The sequence below is a fragment of the Chelonoidis abingdonii genome, chromosome 8 (genome assembly GCF_003597395.2).
Source record: "Chelonoidis abingdonii isolate Lonesome George chromosome 8, CheloAbing_2.0, whole genome shotgun sequence".
Lineage (NCBI taxonomy): Eukaryota > Metazoa > Chordata > Testudines > Testudinidae > Chelonoidis > Chelonoidis abingdonii.
The window spans coordinates 92,772,736-92,786,755 of NC_133776.1; the positions used below are offsets into that span (position 1 = coordinate 92,772,736).

At 50.1% G+C, this 14,020-nt stretch overlaps 1 protein-coding gene across 2 annotated transcripts in view; it reads left to right on the top strand.

Annotated features, from left to right (window-relative positions):
* Window positions 1–12,304: 12,304 nt before the first annotated feature.
* The window catches only part of SEPTIN6 (septin 6), a 42,829-nt gene continuing 41,113 nt past the window's right edge, over window positions 12,305–14,020 (top strand). Inside the window, exon 1 of one of the 2 annotated variants that reach the window (XM_075068845.1) lies at window positions 12,305–12,380. The gene's annotated coding sequence lies outside the window, so the exon portion shown is untranslated. The remainder of the gene's footprint in view (window positions 12,381–14,020) is intronic. The other variant, XM_075068846.1, reaches the window with a different exon arrangement.

The following is a 14,020-nucleotide window of genomic DNA, read 5'->3' on the forward strand; positions in this document are numbered from 1 at the left end:
TCCTCAGCCTGTTGGTTCTCGCCGCACCAGCCTGCTCCTTGCCGAGTTCCTTTGTGTGAAGGTTGCCACTGGTTAGTTTTACTACACAGTAAAAGCTGTGGCGGGACCTTTGTCCTCCTTTTCAACTGAGATAGATTAAGCTGCTGCACTGACTTTTCATTTCTGCTGCAGGCCTGGCATTAACCTTGTCCATTGGGGATGTGAAACCGAATGCACCCACTTCCCAGAGAGCAGAAAAACACGCGCTGGCCACAGCCCTAAAGCCTTCAGCCTGTGAATGTACAACTGTGGGCCCCAAAAGAAGGGTTGCAAGTAAAACTAGTTGGGCCAGGCACTTTAAGGGATTCACCTCGAGCATAAACAGCCAGACGGTGCAATATCTCTGGAGTTAGCAATGCACAGGAATGAAAGTGAGAGAAATCTGTGTTTGCACAAACTCGAGGTAACTGTAGTCAAAAGGGGCTAGGCTAATCTACAGGTTGAATATTTCTAGGAGGGGCTGAACAGCTTGTAAAAGGAGATGTCCTCATTTGTCCATTGAAAGAGACTCTAAAGATCAGTGCGAGGCACCTACTTCCCCTCTTGTGGAAACTCCCTGTGATGAAATGTGATATGCTGTGTGTGTGAGAGAGAGACAGAGAAAGATTGACTGACTGCTGTCTACAGGATGGAATCAAAACTGTTTGACTGTGTGTCATAGGCTCTATACTGCTAGCAGCTAATGGAGATTCTTCTAACTCAAGTCCTAATGGTCTGTGCTTTTGGGGCAGCAGGACCTGAGTCCTATTCCTTCCATTGCCTTGAAGTTCTGACTGGCCACTCTGTGCAGCAAAGAGACACCCCCAGCTATAAATGCGTACACACAAAAAGATCAGAGGAAACACAGAAGGCTGAAGCTTCCATTTGAAGTCACCCAGCAATCCAAAAAGTATAATCGCTGAGAGACAGTTAATTTGCCTCCTCATTAAGCAGACCTTGAATGTGGCCAACAGTGTTCCATTGGCAATAACCTCTCATCCTCCCCAGGGGGCTAGAAATCCAGCAGCCATGCAAGCTACAGGGAGCTGTTACTGCCCCTTTTGATTCCAGGTTAACACAGAGCTGGATCTACACCAGGGGTAGACAACCTATGGCACGCGTGCCGAAGGCGGCACACGAGCTGATTTTCAGTGGCACTTACACTGCCCAGATCCTGGCCACCTGTCTGGGGGGCTCTGCATTTTAATTTAATTTTAAATGAAGCTTCTTAAACATTTTAAAACCTTATTTATTTTACATACAACAATAGTTTAGTTATATCTTATAGACTCATAAAAAGAGACCTTCTAAAAACTTTAAAATGTATTACTGGCATGCGAAACCTTAAATTAGAGTGAATAAATGAAGACTCGGCACATTACTTCTGAAAGGTTGCCAGCCCCTGATCTACAGCATCAGCAGCGTCAGGCTGATGGCTCTTGACTCAGAGCCTGCCATACACAATGAGACCAGGCTGTGGCACACTCATGCTGCTCTCAGACGGTCCAGGAGTCAGCTGACTTCTGGAGGGTAAAAGTTAACAACAGAATGGGGGAAACTACTCTCCAGAGCCCTGGTTAAATCATGGCCTTTTTGGGTCCTTTCTTCCGTTGGCCTTTACTTCTAGTTCTCAGAACATCGCAGCTGTAAAGCAGTTGGTAGGGTGCGCACTTCCCCACACGTTGCCCCAGCACTGTGTCTCGACCCTGATAAGGAGGGACAGCCTGGCCGGAGGGACGAGTCCAGCCCTGCACTTCTACTGAGACTGCAGACGAGGGGGCCCAATAACGGTACTGGAGGTTTTGTGTTAGAGACACATGTTTGCTGGGAAATGAACGAAACTCACTTCCCAGAGGCTGCCAGCCATTGTAGCTGTTGTTATGAGAACTTACTTGTGTTGTGATAGCATGTAGGGCTAGGTGCTGTACAAACACAGGCAAAAGGATGGTGTGTAACAGGCAGTCTGCCCCTTTAAGGGTCAGACGGGGTAGAGAGTGGCCAGCTCTGTTCTGTGGAGGAGCAGTTGCTAGGACTCACCCACCCCAGCTGGACAGCTGCAAGTGACTGGGTCTGATGAGTCCCAGCTAGGGAATATAAATGCAGGCCCCAGGTCTGGGCTGGTGCTTGATCCTGGGGGAGGACTGGGAGTTGTCAGAAGTGAAGGAGGAAGAAGACAGCGATGGTGACAACATGAGCACCAGCAGGCCCTCAGCTAAGGAAAGTCCTGCCCATGGAGCTGCTGGAGGCCAGAGAGTCTTGCCTGGGAACAGGACTCCTACTTTGTTATTGGTCCATGGTTCCTTTTTGGTGCTGGGGAGTAAGCAAGGCTCTGAGGTAAGGGTTACACACACTGAACCAGGGCGATAATCAGATCCACCACTCCTCCAAAGGGCTTCCAATCAGAGAGGGAAAGGCTCCCTCCTAACCTGGCCTGGGGTTGAAACTCTCAGTCAAGCTTGACTGTCAGAGACTCTGTATTTCTCTTTTGGTGGTGGGGACAGGGCTGCCCAGAGGGGGGCGGGAAATGGGGCAATTTGCCCCAGGCCTCGCAGGGGTCCCTGTGTGCTGCCCTTGCCCTAGTGCTGGCTCTGTATCTCCCATTGGCTGGGAACTGTGACCAATAGGAATGCAGGGGCAGTACCTGCAGATGCGAGGGCAGCACACGGAGCCTCCCTGGCCACCCATGCACCTAGGGGCCACAGGGACCTAGCAGTCACTTCCTGGGAACTGCAATAAGTGCTGCTAGGACCCTGCCCTCCCCCTCCCAATCCCCTGCCCCAGCCTGGAGTCCCCACCAGCACTCAAACCCTCTCCTGGAGCCTGCACCCCACAATCCCCTACCCCAGCCCATAACCTGATCCTACATGCTAAACCCATCATCCCCAGAGCCCACATCCCCAGCTGGAGTTTGCACCCCCTCCTGCACTCCAAACCCCTCGGTCCCAGCCCAGAGCCCCTTCCTGCAACCCAAACCCAGCCAGAGGCCTTACCCCCCGCACCCCAAACCTCCTGCCCCAGCCTGGATCCCTCATTTCTGGCCCCACCTGGAGCTCATACTCCCCCTACACACCCCAGCCCAGTGAAAGGGGGTGGGGGAAAGGAAGTGATGGAGGAGGGGGGATGGAATAAGCGAAGGGTGAGGCCTCAGAGAAGAGGTGGGACTGGGGCTGGGGTGTTTGGTTTTGTGCAATTAGAAAGTTGGCAACCCGAGAAGAGCTGTGAGCCAGGACACCTGCTATTTTATTTGTTTTTCATTCCTACAAAGGTGGCGTCTCACCTTTGGTAAGAGATCAGCTGACAAGCGGGAAATGAGCAGAACAGCCCAGAGTGGCCTCCCAAGGGCTGATCCTTCAGTGACTGCTGAGAGCTCCACAACTCACACACGGGCCTGCATTGCTAAGAGCTCCTCCGGACCAAAGCCTGCTTCCTGCTCGGCGCAGGGCATTAGGTGAATCCTCCGGCCCCCACACCACAGCATGGGACAGATACCTCGCTACTGCTTCTTAAGGCTGGGGCAGCTACTGCTGTTACTGCTTAATTCTCATTTCTTCTGAGGCTTGTCTATGCTCCTGTAGCAGACCCCTGGGAGAGGTGTTCCACAGACCAGGCAAAATAGGTCTGAGGACTCCATGCTAGCCCTACTGTCCGCCCTTGACAAGGGATCATCATGGCAAGGCTGTGGGCAGGAAAGGGGGTATGGCTGGAGTGCACTGAGCTAACAGGGAACCATGGGAAGCCGAGGATAACTTAGTGTAGCCTTGGGGCTGCTCTAAGATACACCATGGGCCCCTAGCAGCACCACAATACAGAAAGCACAAAGGCAGCTTAAAGCCACTGTCCCAAGGACAAGAACAGAGGTACCTAAAATTGGGATCTGAAACAGGCCCTAGCTTCTGCTGTCACTTCTTTTAGATCCAGTTAGTAGTTCCCCAAAAGCCAGGCTATTTGAATTAGTTATTTGACACAGAGCCAAGCTGCACGCCCCAGAACACACACAGCCCTGCCATTGAAGACACTGATAGGTACGTGCTCATAAACCATGGCAGAAATTGGCACAGAAGGAGCAACAGATAACGAGCCCTTCTTTGCCTTCTGTTTTCCTCTGACTCTTACTGGGCAGAGAGCACTGTGCTAACTGAAAGTTTGTGCTATCATCTGGCTGATGACTTTGACCTGTGGATTTTAATCTCTGTCCTCTGGAGCATCATGACGTAAATGACAACATGTGCCTAGACAGAAGAGGTAAAAAATATCAGGGCATTATGAGCGGATGAGTATCTTTCCTGTGCCATTAGGAAAACATCTCTCATAAGAGGTGAGGGAACTACAGGCAGCTGATCGCATGCTGCATATGCAGGGGATGCCAGACAGCTAGCAGCAGAGGGAAATACAAGTCATCTTGTATTAGACATTAAGATCAGCATAGCTGGAGGGAACTCCCTGCTCCACTGGGAAGCACTTGTGTTTTCAAAATGAATCCCCTGATGAGCTTGCTGGATCCCATAGGTTGCTCCAGTGACTCAAGTGACGTCACTGCAGCAGCTCTGTCCTGCTGTGCTGCCCGATCATTCTATAGTGACCAGCAGCATAACGGCCATTTGAAATCTCTCCTGTGCATCAGCGACTCCATTTATGCATGTCTGTTTGTCCCTTATGGGACACGTGCTGCTCTGCTTTGCCATGTGGTGTGGAGCAAAAAGGGGTGGGAAAGCTCCAAAGGGAGGGAACTGGACCATCTGTGACCCTGGTCCCTGGAGAAGCCTCTCCATGTGACCCCCATGCTGTAGGGTTTCCATTGCTGTTCACTCACCTCCATAAAATCCACCCACCTGCCCACACACACCTGCCAAGGTCATAATATTTGAAAAATCGGAAGAGGAAATAATTACTCTGAGGCTGCTAACATTAAACATTGATGTTTCTAGGAAAGGATAGGAGTATTTCCATCCATCCACACAGAAATAGTGTACGGCACTACGGCTGCATTGGAATGCCAGCTGGAGGTGACATGCACATGCAGGGAATGTGTGCGGGCTTTTATGCCCCGGGGCTTTGCTGTAGCCATGGTGAGATCTGCAGAGTAGACATGAGAGGTCGCTCTTGCTGCCCTGTGTTGCTTGAAGTAAATATGGTTAATGCACTTGGTAGTGGGACTAGTGGCTGATTCAGTAAGCGCAGTAGAGAGGCTTCCTTTGTATGCAAATTTGCTATGCTGTCAGGCCCCAATCCTGTGAGGTGCTAGCTGTATTGAGAGCTCAGGATTTGGCCCACACTGACTCTCCCAGTTTGAACTGTCCTGTCAGCCTCTCATGGTTGCAAGCTCCTTAGGGCAGACACAGAACTTTCCTCTGTATTTTGTACAGGGCTGAGCATGCTCCGGGTGCTTAACAAATAACAAGGATCACCACACTAACTGCACTGGCATGTTACAGGGCTCATTCTTGCTCCCACTGAAGTCAATGAAAGTTTTGCCTTTTACTTCCATGGGAGCAGCGACCAGCCAAAATTCCCTCGTCTCTGAAATGTCACCGCTCCTGTTTTTTTCCCCATAGGTCTCTGTTGTTAATTACGTATTAAGTGCTCCTCATCTCAGGATGGCTTTGATTTGCCCTGCTTTCCAGCAACCTTTCTTCACCCCTCCCCATCTCCTCATCTTCCCTGCTCCTGAATCATCTAATTTCTCCTCCTCTTGCTTTTTCTGTGCTACAAAAAGGGCATTGTAGGATGAGTGTACTTTATATTAGAGCTAATTCAGCCAGTTACCCTTTTTACTTAGGCTACACCTCTAATACAATCTCACTGGTTAACATGCCTTAAAATCCTAAATTTAAAAAATAAAAGACTGTTTGACTTGCCTTTTCAGGTGGCTGCCCAGCCCCAGAGCAAGGACATCTATGTGACCTGTCACTTGTGCCAACGGGATCAGATCTGGGGAAGGAATCTGCTGCAAACAGAAAACACACTAACCTCTATACAGCACATACTGCACAGACAGGCAGGTAAATGTGATTGTGGGAGACTGCAGGAGGCAAGCACGTGTAAAGCAACTCGAAGAATTACAACCAATTCTGATCAGAACACACTCGGCTCCTCAGGGGTTTGTCCTGGGGAGAATTGCCTCTTAGCTGCTGTTTGACTTACAGGCTGCTGGACTGAATTAATAACATGAGCAGTTTTCTATGGCAGCTGGGCACACGCTAAAGAAATTAGTAAAAAAGGAGGGTTTCTGTCTGGAATACTGAACTTGGAACCCTACAAAGATTGGGCAGCTGAGAAAGCCGTTTTGCAGAAACCACAGCAGCTCCAAACCACAGCAGCTCCAAAGACAATTAAACAAGGAACCAGACTTTGTGCAAACTGAAGCAAAATGGTGCCCATCCTGGGAATGCTGAAACACAATGAACAATGTACGGTGGGGCTGTAAAGTACTTCAGAAAGGTGGTACTCTGCCACCAATCTGATTGAACTGAGGGAAGCCGTCCTTCTTTTAGAAAACCTCAACTACGCATTATGGTTGGGCCATATGGTGCACCCATTTTAGAGGCTATATGGGGAAGCCTGGATCATGTGAAGAAGCCAAAGCTAGTGAAGATTAAAACATAAATGTCCGTTGGTTTCCTCTTAGGGATCTATGAGGTTTAGTCAGTGGGCTCTGGTGGTTAGAGAGGACACAGGGAATCAAGAAAATGGCAGCTGCTGGTGATTCTGAGCTGTGGGAATTTGGCCAAGTCGCTTAACTTCTCCATACCGCTGTTTTTCCCTACTGTAAAATGGGGCTTGGTGATATTCTGCTGGAAGGGGCAGAATGTTGTTAATTATGGTTATCGTTCTGTAATGGACGAACACAGGTTTCTAGCTACTGTGTATCTCATCATGCTAGGAAAATCCAGTACCTGGTTTCAAACCTTTCTAAGGTGGCTTACCTCAGACAATGGTCCAGGCAGGGCTGGCGCAACCCATGAGGCGACCTAGGCGGACTCCTAGGGCGCTAACATTTGGGGGGGGGGGTGACCGCGGTGGCCAGATGTTCAGCTACTGCGTTCATCGGCGGTATTTCGGGGGCAGGACCTTCTGCCACCTCCGTCGGGGGTGCCATTTTGCGGAAGGGACCTTCCGCCGGCTAGGGCGCCAAAAAGGCTGCCAGCACTCCTGGGCCCAGGTATTCCATGCCGGTTGAGATCCACTGCTACAGTGGGCCCAGTCTCTACTTGTTTACTCAAACAAGACTTTCATTGCCTTCAAAGGGAGTTTAGCCTTCAGTGAGGATGGGAGTTCACCTCCCTCTGGTGTTATCAGAGAGAACCCTTTCCAATAGGAAGTCTAAATAGTTCTATTTCCTTAGAGCAGCAAATTTGTATGACTGGGATCTCATAGATAATGATTAGATATGACATTAACACAAGGGACAGAGGGACCCAAAGAGGAAGAGAAATGAGTGATACACAGAACTTCACTTCCCAGCAGCTCATTCTTGTTTCTGGTCGTCTCATTACTATCTGCAAACTATTACCCCAGAACTATGAATGGTTTGATTCCATGCTATGCCGACAACTTCCCAGGAGAATGTGAGCTGGGAAAGCTGAATGGGTAGAGAAAGGTGGTACAAGGTCAATGTGATCTCTGCAAGATCATCAAACTAACAAGCTTTCTCTGGGGCCACATGAATATTAAATCATATTTGCACATGGTTAATTGTCTCTGTATACTTTAAATCCCAGGAAGCGGTTTACTCTGCATGTGAATTCTGGGTCTCCTCTCACACCAGCATAATTCCAGTGACTTCCACTGAATTACTCCTGATTTATACTGGTGTCTGCAGGGAGATGAGGCTGGGACACAATCCTGTGAGGTGCTGAATGCCTCCTGGTTTATTCCACTTTATTCATAGATTATAAAACCAGAAGGGGACATTGTGATAATCTGATCTCCTGCCTAACACAGTCCACAGCACTTCCCTGAATTAATTCCTGTTTGAACTACAACATATCTCTTAGAAAAACATCCAGTCTTGATGTCAAAGTTTCCAGTTATGGAGACTGTCACAGCCCTGTGTAAGACATAGAATGAAACGTGAGGTGAAATCTTGGCTCCAGTGAAGTCACTGGAAGTTTTGCCATTGACTTCAATCCCTCAAAGCTTAGATTATTAGACCTCCTGCAGTTCTGGTAGGTCACTTGCAGATTTGCATGGGCTCAATGCTGCCGATCATTACTTGTGTGAGTTGCCCTTCTGCATTCATATCTCCTAAGAATTAAGTCCACTCTTAATAGATCAGCCACAAAGTTTTGAAAAAGGAGTTAAAAAATTAGTATCTCCTGATACAGGCAATCTAGACAACATCTTTTGTGATGGAACTAATTGCATTATAAGCACATCAGCAGTAGGGAAGGGTGTGCAGTCCCAAAATAATATTGTAAGCACCTGATTGCATTCACTTAAAGGACCCCATAGTGCTATGAGTTAGTGATTCCCACAAGGAGATGAATACTTGCATTTTGGATCAGACTCAATGGGAGTTAAAGCTATTCAAAACATTACAGAATTGGGCCTGCTCCCTGTACTACTGAGGTCGATGGATACCTAGCTCGTGTCACAGGCTCAATCCTGCACTGGTCTCTATTAAGGTGGGCTCTCTTGTGCCCATGTGGAGTCCTACTGAAGCCACTAGGACTCTATACAGGCACAGGCTGAGACAGAGAATCCTGGTGCAGGACTGGAACCACATTTAGGTGCCTAAGTAGAGATGTTGGTGCCTAAAGTTAGCCACCCAAATTGGAAAATGTTGGTGCGGGTTCTCAGACTGAGCAGAGGGATGGCTCCTACTGGCTCCTTTGATGGTCATGAAAATACTGTTTCATGGAAAGCATCAACCGCTTTGCACAGAGATCTGAATTTTGCAGGCTGGCAGGTAGAAAGAGTGGCTGATAATTGACTTGTCAAATTGCAGGACTCTGACAAAAGTAAGGAAGTAAATCCACACCCTAGTGAAGTCATTGGGGTTTCGCTGTGAGATTCAGTTGAATCAGGAATTTGTCCCAGTTTTTGTTTTTGGGCTGCTCTGTAGGGAAACTGGACTTCATAACTGATATAACGTGTTAAGACACATTGCTGATGATGGGAACACATCGACATGGTTAACTTCCATATCTTTGGCAGGATTAGCCAGACCCTTCCTTTCTGTTGGGGCAGGTTGTGCAGAGAAGGTTCCATCAAAACATTCCCCACTTATTCTGCGATGGAGCCCTAGTAAAAGGAGGGCATGTGCTTGCACTGTGAGCGAGTGACTCCACTTGTTCTCCCATTTAGACAAGAATGTTAGATCTGAACTAGAAACAAGGCCAGAGACCAGGACACCAGGATTTGGAAGGGCGGCGAACTGCTCCGGTGGACGCGGAGGGTCCAGTGGAGCACCCGCAGGCACGCCTGCGGCAGCTCCACCGGAGCCGCGGGACCGGTGAGCCGGCCTTGCACCTAGGGCGCCAAAAACCCTGGCGCCGCTCCTACCAGAGACGCCCATCTTACGCCGACCTGCAAGGTACTAGCCTTTTTTATATTTTGTCCCTGAAATGTGCTGAGCACATGGATAATATTTCCCCCCTTTAGAATACTTGTCAGGTGTTTATTTGTGCTCTCTGGCAGGCAGGGGGCTGTGAGTGAGGGGATTCCTCATTCACAGACAGGGAAATCACTCCAACTCTCCCTTCAGAGGAGCAGCAACATTTTAACAAGGGGGCTGTTCATGGTCCCCACATGCCCCCTTTTATCACATCAGCACTGTGGAGACTCGTTCTCACCACAGGGAATTCTTCTCACCCAGAGCTGCAAGCTGCTTGTTGTTATGTGTTTACAGACTATCTGTGTTTGGCTCAAGAGTTGTGATTTTGTTTGATATGTAACTATTTGTTCCCATCTCTCACACCAGTTTTGATTTGAATTGCTGATCTTTCTTTAAAACATTTCCTTTTGTTTTGTAATGGAACTCCAGTGCTGTGCATACTACAGGAGTGGAGGTCTGATAAAACTGGTAACTAGGGCACACTGTTCCTTTGGGAGCAGAAGATCTCTGGTTTCTGGGGGTGTTCTGTGATCATTAGGTTACACTGAAGGGGCTCAGGGATTGGGGTGCATCCATTATCAACCTGCAAGGCAAAGACAGGGCTAGTGTAGCCCAAAGGAGAGTGCTTGAGTGGCTGACAAGCTGGTTGTGCTAGGGCAGGGGTAGGCAATCTATGGCCCGGGTGCCGAAGGCGGCACACGAGCTGACTTTCAGTGGCACTCACACTGCCCAGGTCCTGGCCAACAGGCTGGGGGGCTCTGCATTTTAATTTAATTTTAAATGAAGCTTCTTAAACATTTTAAAAGCCTTTTTTACTTTACATACAACAATAGTTTAGTTATATATTATAGACTTATAGAAAGAGACCTTCTAAAAATGTTAAAATTGTATTACCAGTACACAAAACCTTAAATTAGAGTGAATAAATGAAGACTTGGCACACCACTTCTGAAAGATTGCTGATCCTTGTACTAGGGAATTAGGATAGGCAAGACTCCCGCCTGCTGGAGGCACATGGTAACAAGGTGACTCAATCCTGGTGCCCTGAGAACCATCCTGGCCACCACTGTCAATCCAAGCTTTCACCTCCCAGGAGTGCTGCAAGAACTGGTGTGCTCTGAATGACAGAATGAGGCTCTGCTCTTGTCATGGACCCCTGCTCATGTGTGGGGGCCCCGGACTGCAATGCAGCTTTGCACAGGCCCTGGGATCTACTGGCATGCATTTTATCACAGGATGGTGGCCTTTAGTAGATGAAAGGAATATAGTTGATATAATATATCTGAATATTGCATTTATACCATCTTTCATGGACTCTGAATTGAAAATAATAATGTTGGCTTGGGTAAGAACACTTGCACATGGACTGAAAAGTGGCCAAAAGGTGTTAAACCAAAGGTAACAATAAACAGAAATAGGTAATGGAGTCCTGCGTCTGACGAAGTGGGTATTCACCCACGAAAGCTCATGCTCTAAAAAGTCTGTTAGTCTATAAGGTGCCACAGGATTCTCTGCTGCTTTTACAGATCCAGACTAACACAGCTACTCCTCTGATACTTGATGTAATGGAGTGTCATTGAGACTGATGTCAGCACCAGTCATCAGGCTGGATCCTGCGCCCAGCTCCATGTTGGTGCATTCAGTGTTTACTTTGTAACAAAAGAGGTGCTGTGGCTCAAGAACGTCTTAATTTCATAACTGATGAGAGTCTATTAACTGCCACACCCAGAGGTGCTGGAGCTATGAATTGTCAAGCCTAGAGGAGTAGGGCCTCAGCTCTGACACACAATAAGCACTGGGTGCAACCCTCTGCATGGGCAGAGCACCACTGGGGGCTCCACCGACATGAAACTCATTGCAAACTGGTGGCCTTATTTAACATCTTAATTAATAACCTGGAAGACTGGAGTGAATTGTCTGTCAGTGAATTCATCACCGATGATGCTAAATTGGGACTAAAACAAGTTCAGAGAAGAGCAACCAAACATAAGGGGTGGTGGTGGAGAGACTGAACATTGAGGAAAGATTAAAGGAGCTGACCACCAGCTAACGCAGCACATGCCAGCAGCCAGCAGAGTTGTTAAAGGGAGTAAACACCGAGCTGGGGCAGGAGCTATTTAGGGACAGACCCAGGAGTAACTGAGATGAAGTTTAGGCAGGGAACAAGGCTTGAAATGTAGTAGGATTGAGGAGGGAATCGGGGCAGGGCTGCAGGATGTATCTGCTCGCAGCGGCAGAGCAGGGCTGAGATGGAGGCTGCACGGCCCAGAGGTGCAGGCAGCAGTGTGCAGTCCCTGCGGGCAGGTGGAGGAGGACTGCACCCCCCCGGGCGGTGCGATACTGCAGGTGGGGTGCCTGAGCCTCGCATCTCCCCGGGCGCGGCAGTGGTGCAGAGCTGGAGCTGCTGTGCGTGTGCGGGGGCGGAGGGGGAGCAGTGGGCGCATCTCCCTCCGGCTCGCGCAGGCTCGGCACTCCCGCCGCCCAGAACCCTGTAGCGGAGAACTCGGCACAGGGCTCGGGCCGGACCATCCGCGCCGGTGGGAGGTTCAGCAGCTGCTCTTTGCGGGGCGCGCAGCGGGAGGGAGCCGGCTCGGGTCCGGCCCTGGCCGCGCGGGGGCTGGGTGCGCAGCAGCGCGTGCCGGGCGACCTGCGGGGCGCGGCGGGCGGAGCTGCAGCACCGGCGGCTCCCTCTCCCCCTCCCTGGCGCAGTGGGCGGTCCCGGGTAGCTCAGGCTCCGGCGCGCGAGGGGGCGTTTTCTGTTCGGCCTGGCGGGGCAGGGCCATGCGGCGCGAGATCGCGCGGCAGGGTGAGCCGGGGCCGGGCTAGGCGGCGGGACCCAGTGGTGCGGGGCCGGGGCTCGGCCGGCCGCGGGAGGCGGCGGCTCGCCGGCGGCGCGCCGGGCTGCCAGGGGCGCTGCCGCCGGGGGCGATGCTGGGGCGTTGCCGATGCCGAATGAATGGCTGCCCCGAGCGGCTCGGTCCATCCCCGGAGCCCGAGCTGCGAGCGGGACTCGTGCCGCTCCCGTGCCCGCGGGCTGGGGCTGCAGGGCCGAGCCGTTCCCCAGGTCCCCGTGGGCTCGCACGTCCCCATTGCTCCAGAGGCAAAGTTTGGAGGCGAGCTCTGCCGTCGGGTAGTTCTGTAGTTCTCACCCCTTCCCCCCCGGGGATCTCGGCTTTCACCCCCCTCTCTTCCCCCCACCCCGGGGGATCCCGGCTTTCACCCCCGCTCCTTACTTCGCGATCCCAGCTCTCCGTCGCGGAGAGGGGGCAAGTGTGTCCCGTGTTTAAAGAGGAGAGTTTCTGTGGCTTCAGGGCTCTGCTGTTTTTGCAGCTCATCTGCTCCATGTCACATGTAGCTTTCTGTGCCGCCGTGAAAGCCCAAGTGACTAATGAACCAGACAGGAAGGATGGGTCCGTGGTTAGGATGCTACCCTGGTTCTTGGGAGGCTGGGTTCAATTCCAGGCATGGCCACAGGCTTCCCTGTCACAAGTCACTGTGCTTCACTTCCCCCTCTGCAGAAATGATGATAGCGCATCCCTGCTTTACAAGGGTGCTGTGATGTTGCATACAATGCTGGGGTGCTCTAAGTGCCTGCCGTAGCTAGATGTGAGTGGGGAAGGGTTCCTAGTTAATCCACCCTCTGCCGAGGATGAGAGGGAGTTGTAGGCATGGTTCTAGTGGTGGTGCAACTAGTTCATCCTGTCACTTCAGGGTATGACTACACAGCATTTTGCAGCCCACAGGAGCAAGCCTCACAGCCTGGGTGGACCAACTTAGGGTAACAGGTCTCATGCTAATGCTCTAGAAATAGCTGTGATGTTGTGGCTTGGGCTCTGGAGCTTAGGGAGGGAGATGGCTGTGAAGAGCCAAAGTTGTATCTTTAAAATGCTATCTATACCGCTGTTTTTAGAGTTCTAGCACGAACCCCACTAGCCCAAGTCTGCCAACCCAGGTGGGGAGGCTTATTCCCACAGGCTCCAAAACACTGTGTAAATACCTCTTAGAGGATAGACATGAAGGGCCTGTGAGGGCATCTTGCTATAGCTGAGCATTGGAATAGAAGGCTAGTGTAGTATTACCAACAAGGAATATCCTTGGTTGATCCTGTAGTTATTTGAAAAATAATGTGGCTTTGTGACTAAAACTTGGGAGTTCATATAGTTGCACTGTCCCTAACTCATCCTGTTATGATGAGATGTTGCATTTATCTAATCTTGAATCAAAAGGCTTCACAGGAAAGTGACTGGTGCCAAATCCATCATAAATGCAGTAAGAATTAACTTTTATATTTGGAGGATTAGGGATGTTAGCAAATTTTCTGTTGATTTCTAATATTAATGGGAAAGTCTTGTGCAGCTTCCATTGCTGTGAATCCTTGCTTACTTGGCATTGTCTCCCATCCATAAAGAGCTATACTTGACCATTTTTGTTTTTTGCTTATTAACA